The sequence below is a fragment of the Salmo salar genome, chromosome 04 (assembly GCF_965601325.2).
Source record: "Salmo salar chromosome 04, fSalSal1, whole genome shotgun sequence".
In the NCBI taxonomy this organism is placed as follows: Eukaryota; Metazoa; Chordata; class Actinopteri; order Salmoniformes; family Salmonidae; genus Salmo; species Salmo salar.
Genome location: NC_138294.1, coordinates 72,365,240 through 72,373,926, shown reverse-complemented (window position 1 = coordinate 72,373,926; position 8,687 = coordinate 72,365,240). Strand labels below are relative to the sequence as shown.

Genomic DNA, 8,687 nt, shown 5'->3' with positions numbered 1-8,687 from the left:
TAGTGCGGATCCAAGACTATGGAATAAAAGTGTGGCTTTTATTGCTCAATCTAATTCATGCTGATAAAAAAGAATCCATAGTTCTAATGGACTCATGCTCAAACTTGCACACTTTTGATAGACTTAAAAGGTGCAATCTCCAATTGCTACATCAATTTTTGGACTTATAAATTATATATATATATATATATATATATATATATATATATATTCCATATTTCCAAGTTCTATTCTTGAAGACCAAGGGCTATAACATTTATTGGAATGTCTGGAATTCTGATAGACTTTGGTTTATAATGTAAAGATATAATTTAATCGTATTATTCAAAATCAAATCAAATTGTATTGGTCACATACACATGGTCTGCAAATGTTAATGCGAGTGTAGCGAAATGCTTGTGCTTCTAGTTCCGACAGTGCAGTAATATCTAACAAGTAATCTAACAATTCTGGCAACAACTACCTAATACACACAAATCTAAAGGGATGGAATAAGAATATATACATATAAATATATGGATGAGCGATGACCGAGCGGCATAGGCAAGATGCAAGAGATAGCATAAAATATAGTATAGACATATGAGATGAGTATGTAAGATACGTAAACATTATTAAAGTGGCATTATTAAAGTGACTAGTGATCCATTTATTAAAGTGGCCAATGATTTCGAGTCTGTATGTAGTCAGCAGAACTTAAAACTTTACACCTTCTCCACTGCTGTCCCGTCGATGTAGACAGGGGGATGCTCCCTCTGCTGTTTCCTACTATATTATTTATAGTAAAATGCGATGGGTTAGAAGAAGCCTACACAACCAACCCATAAAGTAAAATGATACATCCATATATGGCTAGCTATGTAAACTTTAACATTGATTTATCCTGCAATAGATGTCGTTCAATTGGTAACATACATTTTTGTCTTCAATGCCTCTTAAGGGGAAAGTAATCTAAAACTAATGGAATGTAATCAGATTATGTTACTGAGTTTGGGTAATCCAAAAGTTACGTTACTGATTACAATTTTGGCCAGGTAACTAGTAATTGTAGTGGATTACATTTAGAAAGTAACCTACCCAACCCTGGCTGTGTGTGAAAGTTAATGCAGCCCTTGTATTCTGATCATGGAATTCCAAATGCACCAGCGTGTCTACACTTTTTTTATGTGCCAGTGAGCATTCTGGAAACCGTGGCAAAGGTAATATTACGATGACTCAAGAACTTATTGCAGTAGCTAACTAGTGTTGCTAGCCAGCAAGGCTGCTATAAAAGCTAAATGCAATGGATTAGCAGAACCATCTACATCCTTTAACCCCCAAAAAATGTGTTCTTCAAAAATTAGCTGGCTAGCATTTTTGAGGCCATGCAAACACTTTCCTCACGTTAGGACGTATGTCTTTAACTCATGGAAAGGCGCCTCTCGCTCCCAAAACACAGGTGGGCGGAATGGTGATGACGTCAGCCACTGTATATGCTTTTAGTAGCCAATATTTTGGTAGCTACTATGTAATTTAAAAGCGAACTCTGTGCTCAGATGTCTCAGCGCACGTAACTGTCATGGGTAGATAGGGTCTCTGAATCTCGTTGACCGTGTGGCTAGTGTTTGCCCTGAGATTGGAAGGTTGGGGGTTCAATCCCCAGTCGAGAAATACCAATGACTTCCTCTCTGCTTGGCTACTGCCAGAGAGTTTTTGTAAAGAAAATTGAGATTGAGACAAAGGTTTTGGAGATAATTGTCCATTGGCCTTTGTGTGCATGCAACTCATCCAAAAAAGTTTACAATAGTTCAACTTTTGACAGACAATGGTGAATATGTATCCATTTTCATGAGTCTCTGTATTGCCACAGACTAATGCCCTGCAACAAGCTAGCATCCTGTCTAGGGTGTGTAATTGTACAACAAGCTGCCTCATACTACAGAAACAGGAGATCCTGCCCTATGGGCCATACTGGTGTAACAGTGTAGGTTCTGTCCCTCTCTTCGCCCCAACCTGGGCTCGAACCAGGGACCCTTGCACACATCAACAACTGACACCCACGAAGCATTGTTACCCATCGCGCCACAAAAGCCGCGGCCCTTGCAACGCAAGGGGAACAACCACTTCAGGTCTCAGAGCGAGTGACGTCACTGATTGAAACGCTATTAGCGCGCACCACCGCTAACTAACTAGCCATTTAACATCGGTTACACTCACCCCCCTTTTGACCTCCTCCTTTTCCGCAGCAACCAATGATCCGGGTCAACAGCATCAATGTAACTGTGTAGGTTCCGTCCCTCTCTTCGCCCCAACCTGGGCTCGAACCAGGGACCCTTGCACAAATCAACAACTGACACCCCACAAAGCATCGTTACCCATCGCGCCACAAAAGCTGCGGCCCTTGCAACGCAAGGGGAAACCCTACTTCAAGTCTCAGAGCGAGTGACGTCACCAATTGAAACGCTATTAGCACGCACCACCGCTAACTAACTAGCCATTTCACATCGGTTACACTGGCTTGGACAAGGTTTAGTTAGGCCATGCAAATGTAATCCAAAAAAAATTATCAGAAAAAGTTTTACTGGAAAAATGTCACGATTTTAGCAAAAATAATGATACACAACTTCCTATGGTTGAACTATGCCTCTTTTAGCCTCCCGAAAGGCTAACATCTCTTGATTCGGTCGCTAGATGTTGAACTAAGGTTGCTACAGTATTTAAACAAAAGGGTCAACTATTTTATTTTTTATTTGCTCGCTTGCCTCACTTCCAAAAAATTTAATCTGGGTCCCATTTATTTGTATATCCCATAGGCTAGCATTGAAATGGCCTGTGACCTAAAAAAAAAAATTAAGGATGGATTTTCCTCAGATTTTCACCTACCATATCAGTTCTGTTATAATCACAGACATTATTTTAACAGTTTTAGAAACTTCAGAGTGTTTTCTATCCAATGCTACCAATTATATGCATATCCTAGCTTCTGGGCCTGAGTAACAGGCAGTTTACTTTGGGCACGTCAGTCATCCGAACTTTAGAACACTGCCCCCTAGCCTTAAGAGGTTTTAATAAAATATGTATGGCCCTACATACTTTATTGCCAAAATCAAATCAAATTTTATTTGTCACTTGCGCTGAATACAACAGGTGTAAACTTTACCATGAAATACTTGCTTATGAGCCATTCCAAACAATACAGTGTAAAATAATAATAATAATAATAAGTAACAAGAGGAATAAAATACATATAATACACATAATAAATAATTTAACTATATACAGGGAGTACCAATACCAGATCAATGTGCAGAGGTACGAGCTATTTGAGGTAGATATGTACGTAAAGGCAGGGTAAAGTGACAAGGCATTAGGAAAGATAATAAGAGTAAGAATACAGAACAGTAGCAGCAGCATATGATGAGTGTGAAAGTGTGTGCGCCTATGTCTGTGTTGTGTTGGTATGCGTGTGTGTGTGCGTATGCAGTGTATGTGAATGTGTGTGGGTTTTCTGTGAGTGTTAATGTAGTGTGTGTGAGTGAGTGGGTATATACAGTACAGTGCTGCGAGTATTTGCCCCTTCATGATTAACTCTATTTTTGCATATTTTGGACACTGAATGTTATCGGATCTTCAATCAAACCTAATATTAGATAAAGGGAACCTGAGTGAACAAATAACACAACATATTGATACTTATTTAATTTGTATAATTAACAATGTTATGCAACACTGAATGCCCCTGTGTGAAAAAGTTATTGCCCCCTTACACTCAATAACTGGTTTTGTATTTGTGGCTCAGTTGGTAGAGCATGGTGTTTGCAACGCCAACATGGTGTGTGCAACGCCAGGGTTGTGGGTTCGATTCCCACGGGGGGCCAGTACAAAAAAAAAATGTATGAAATGTATGTATTCACTACTGTAAGTCGCTCTGGATAAGAGCGTCTGCTAAATGACTAAAATGTAAAATGTAATGTAAATGTATTTGTATTGGTGGTGGCTGCATCATGTTATGGGTATGCTTGGCATCGGCATGGACTAGGGATTTTTTAGGATAAAAAGAAACAGAATAGAGCAAAACAAAGGCAAAATCCTAGAGGAAAACCTGGTTCAGTATGCTTTCCAAAACACACGGAGAGATAAATTCACCTTTTAGCAGGACAATAACCTAAAACACAAGGCCAAATATACACTGGAGTTGCTTACCAAGACAAAATGGAATGTTCCGAGCGGCCTTAGTTACAGTTTTGACTTAAATTGGCTTGAAAATCAAGACTTGAAAATGGCTGTCTAGCAATGATCAACAACCAATTTGACAGAGCTTGAAGACATTTTAAAAGAATAATTAGAAAATATCGTACAATCCAGGTGTGTAAAGCTCAGAGACCTGCCCAGAAAGATTCACAGCTGTAATCGCTGCCAAAGGTCATTCTAACATGTATTGGCTCGGGGTCGAATACTTATCTAATCAAGATATAGTGTTTTATTTTTCATTACTTTTTTACAAATTATAGAATTTTTCATCCACTTAGACATTACAGAGTATTTTGTGTAGATCGTTGACACTTTTTTTTTTTATAATTGAATCCATGTTAATACCATCTTGTAACACACCAAAATGTGTAAAAAGTAAATGGGTGTGAATTATTTCTGAAAGCACTGCATGGAGAATTCATGTCTGAAAAGGAAACTTTGACTTTTTTCATTAAATTAATGATCGTAATTAAACATGTGACTTGAAGGGCTTATCCCATGAAACATAATAGCTGCCTGTACTGTCAATTTTTATGTGCCGTTATTCATGCTTATACGGTGTACATTTAATTTACATTCTGATTACATCTGCATTTAAAAGTATGACCTTCTGTGCATTTTTTTTATCGCTCAACAGTACCTGGTTATGCTGTGTAACTGTACATGTCCTGAACATTATGAAGACGTTATATTAATCTTGCTGTCTCAGAACAATACACAACTGTAATGTTCTCTCTGTGTGGTTGATTCGGGCTGTCGCTCAAACTATCGTCCAATCACGACCAGCCTTACATGATAAGGATATGTTCACTCTGCATGTACAGTACTGTGTGTTGCAAAAACTGTTCTGATCAAAGAAGCACACTAAGAGAGGGTGAATGAGGTGGACAACGGCTCAGTTGGAGCACCACCATTTACTTACTTAGCTTGCTTTACATTCTGGGTGGCCTGTTGCGGGTGAGTGCTGGCATACGTTTACTGTTACACTTTATTTTCCAAACACTCCGATCCCTACAGTAACGCAACACCCAGGAAGCTAATATTAAGTAGTCCCACACGACTGAGACACAGGCATGGCTTTCTGCTTAATACAGTCATCAGTTTCTCTCCAGTCACATCTTTTCAGTGACCTATTTCAAAAACGTTGCAAGAACAAAGTTTGTTTAAAATATGTGTGCTGTAAGGCCAGAATCGGAATAGTTTATGATGAAATGGCTAGGCCAGTACTGGCTATGAACATCATAGCCTACTGCACAAGGCTACGCAAGAATACTTTGCGAACGGGGGAGGGTAGATTAGACACGAGTATACATTTGTCCGAGGAAAACGAAAGTACTGCGACCTAATGTAAATTATAATTTATCTTATTTCGATAGAATTCTAGAATTGTCATTGTTAGTTTGGTGATTTCGGATCGTTGTGTTGCGCCTCGCGCTGACTGTAGCGTTTATCCGGTGAAGTGTTCCTATTTGTGTTATTGTACAGCCAGTGCCGAACTGTTATGTGTCAATAAGTTTTAAGAAGGACGCTGGCGGGGATGAGAGGGCCCTTGTATTCGAGCTGGGTATTTGAGGTATGTTTTAATATGTATATGCCGTCATGACAGAGAACTTGTTGGTATTTTATCCGTTATAAATATCCCTGTCGTTTTCCCCAAAATGACTCAGTCATCCAGTGTGAGATCTGTGCTGGTTATCGCTGCTCTGGAAGTGGTCAGTGTGGTGCTTTTTTGTTTTTCGTGAATTATTGTATGTATACTAGGGGCTTTCATTTATAAACTTGTTGTTTTAATCGTGAATTCCATTCATCGAAGGCGTTTGGTGTACATTTTAAGTCACTGTTCTGTAAAAAAAAAAAAACGACTATGCAAAAAGCCCGAGACAACATGTACGACATGGCTAAGCTGGAGCACTTCCCCCATGAAATGCACGGCTACATTGTTACTATGCGAATGATGGCAGTGTCCGAATGCGTGAAAACCATCAAATGAGTGAAGTTTGCTTACAATTCCATGGATGCTTGTCACTTAGTGGCTCGTGGGCTTCTGGACCCATTGCATGTTTTGCATAATGACACGTTCAGCGGACGGACTGGAACAATTCGCGTTTGAGAGCTAGCAAGCTAACAAGCTACTTTTATTCCTAGTAACTGGTAGGACATGGAGACCATGCACATCAAACGGTTTGCCGCAATTTTCTGGACGGAAAATCCCTAGTTTAAGTAATGGAAGGTGACGATTTGTACATGTGGAATACCTTTTTCAATGAATGCATATGAGTTTGACAGGAGTGATATTTTCACCAAAGCAAGATGGACTCTCATTCGCTTGTCTGTCATGTCAGACCCTAGATCGACATTTGGCACGAATATGCACATTTGAGCTTAATATAAAGAACGTTGGGCTAGATCAACAAAACATTATTAATCAATTAGTATAAACTGATATTCATAGAATGTTTACCGTGGGTACACTTTTATTGATTCCGTGACAGCCTAATCGGGTTTGCAGGCAGCACCGGGTTTACCTGAAAACAACCGCTGCAATACTGTAGTATATCATCTCTACTGATCTATATCTACCATATATTGCGTATTTTATTGTGTACTGAACGTTAATTACTCCATAGTTGTCAACGTTTCTGGAAGTGCATTTATGTCCGATAGGCTGCACGAATTTAAGATCGACACTACTTCATCAACAACAAATAATGTCCCACCATAGTTTGAAGCTTTATCACATATCGAAGACTTGACTATACACACGTTTTAAGTTATTGTTACAGTGATGAGTAATTCGCATGTTTACTATGCCTGCTGAAGAATACAACTAGAACGCTAGCCTCTGTGGTTGTTTGGTGCATTAACCAAGCATTGCAAATGAATCGCTTGACTGAGAGAAGTGTCTTGTATTTTATAGGTCATCATCATCGCATGAAAAAGCCTGACTGACAGATTCATCTTCATCTTTCAGATACAGCATTTCCATAGTCTGTGCCTAAGTAAGTATGCCTGCAATCCATCCCATATTTTCAAAGTCAAGGATTATTCTCATTTCTTTGACCAGTTTTTGTTATTAATGGCCCATGGCATCCACTCATTGATATGCCGTGAAGCCCCATGTTATTATATCCTTACATTAACAAGCCTAGCTCTCATGATACATACATTACATAATTGATTGCCATACCTGATTTGATAGCAACTAGCAAAAGCACAGTAACCATTTCTATGGTTGTATGTAGATATTTGTATCAGTGACAAAGATATACCCTTTTAATTAAAATGATTAGGATACGTTTCAAAATGAATAACTTTATTTGAGTGATTCCTAGTTGCATAACCTGTGCACACTAGCTAGCTGTTTCACCAACGGGGAAACTGTGACTCGGTGTCAGGTGTGTATGCACGCTATGCATGCCTTCCCCATAGCACACCCTTCATAGAGCTCTGAGTTTTTCTTGACAAAGTTAAAGATGGTACATGTCACATTTCCACCTGCAAATAGAGACAAATGTCAATTACAGTATAATGGGGATAATATTGCACATTAAGACAATTTTGTCTGACTTACTAGCGCTCTATAAATCATTTTTGTTAATAGCAAATGTCATTTATTTGTTTATTTTATGGCCATGTTACACCACTCGCATAACGGTTCATGATGTCCGAGAAATTAATCAAGGTGCTATCAAAGACCTGAGGGGTATACTACGACGCTAGCTAAATCTATGCAGGATTTTCTAAAGTTAGCCAGCTTTAGTTAGCTTCACATTCCCCTCAGGCTTCATCCATTTTAGGGAGGTGAATATTGATCCTGTACCTTCTGCTAACTCAAGCCAGGCTTGTAACTGTGTGCATGTCACAGGTGGATATCTCAGCGAACAACGAACTCTTCATTGAGTCAATGCTGAAACACCAATCCATTACATTTTTTGTCGAAATCAATGTGAAAGAAAAGTTATCCTGCAATTTCAGACTATGGTGTGAATTAGGATATTAGAAGTGCTTTCTTTTTCATTACTACTATCGTTGTTTTTTGTGTGAATTTATTTTCCACTCAAATCGCTAAAATAGTTGAAGTCATATGAAAGTTTTACTGCATGTGAAGATTCAAATGCATCCTGTCATTACTAAATGTATAGTGTGATAGGTATTTGAACATTACAATGTTTAACACAAGAACATTTGATTAATAAAATATGTAAGGGCGGTGAGAAAATACAGTATAAAAAAAGGATTTCCATGTACCGTGCATTTGGAAAGTATTCAGACCACTTCACTTTCTCCACATTTTGTTATGTTAGACACTACATTTTAGAATATAAAACATTTCTCATCAATCTACACACAATACCCCATATTTGTAAGGCGAAAACATGTTTTTAGAAATGTTTGCAAATGTATTAAAGAGAAAAAAAAGTATTCAGACCCTTTGCTATGAGACTTGAAATTGAGCT

The 8,687-nt window shown here is 38.5% G+C and overlaps 1 protein-coding gene across 6 annotated transcripts in view; it reads left to right on the top strand.

The window, feature by feature from the left end:
• The first annotated feature begins 5,041 nt into the window (after window positions 1-5,041).
• The window catches only part of LOC106603655 (HMG box transcription factor BBX), a 42,846-nt gene continuing 39,200 nt past the window's right edge, over window positions 5,042-8,687 (top strand). For 4 of the 6 annotated variants that reach the window (XM_082974696.1, XM_082974695.1, XM_082974694.1 and 1 more), the window contains exons 1-2: window positions 5,042-5,187; window positions 7,148-7,229. The gene's annotated coding sequence lies outside the window, so the exon portion shown is untranslated. Of the gene's footprint in view, window positions 5,188-5,402; window positions 5,804-6,138; window positions 6,461-7,147; window positions 7,230-8,687 lie in introns of those variants that run through there. The other 2 variants (XM_014197576.3, XM_082974693.1) reach the window with 2 other exon arrangements.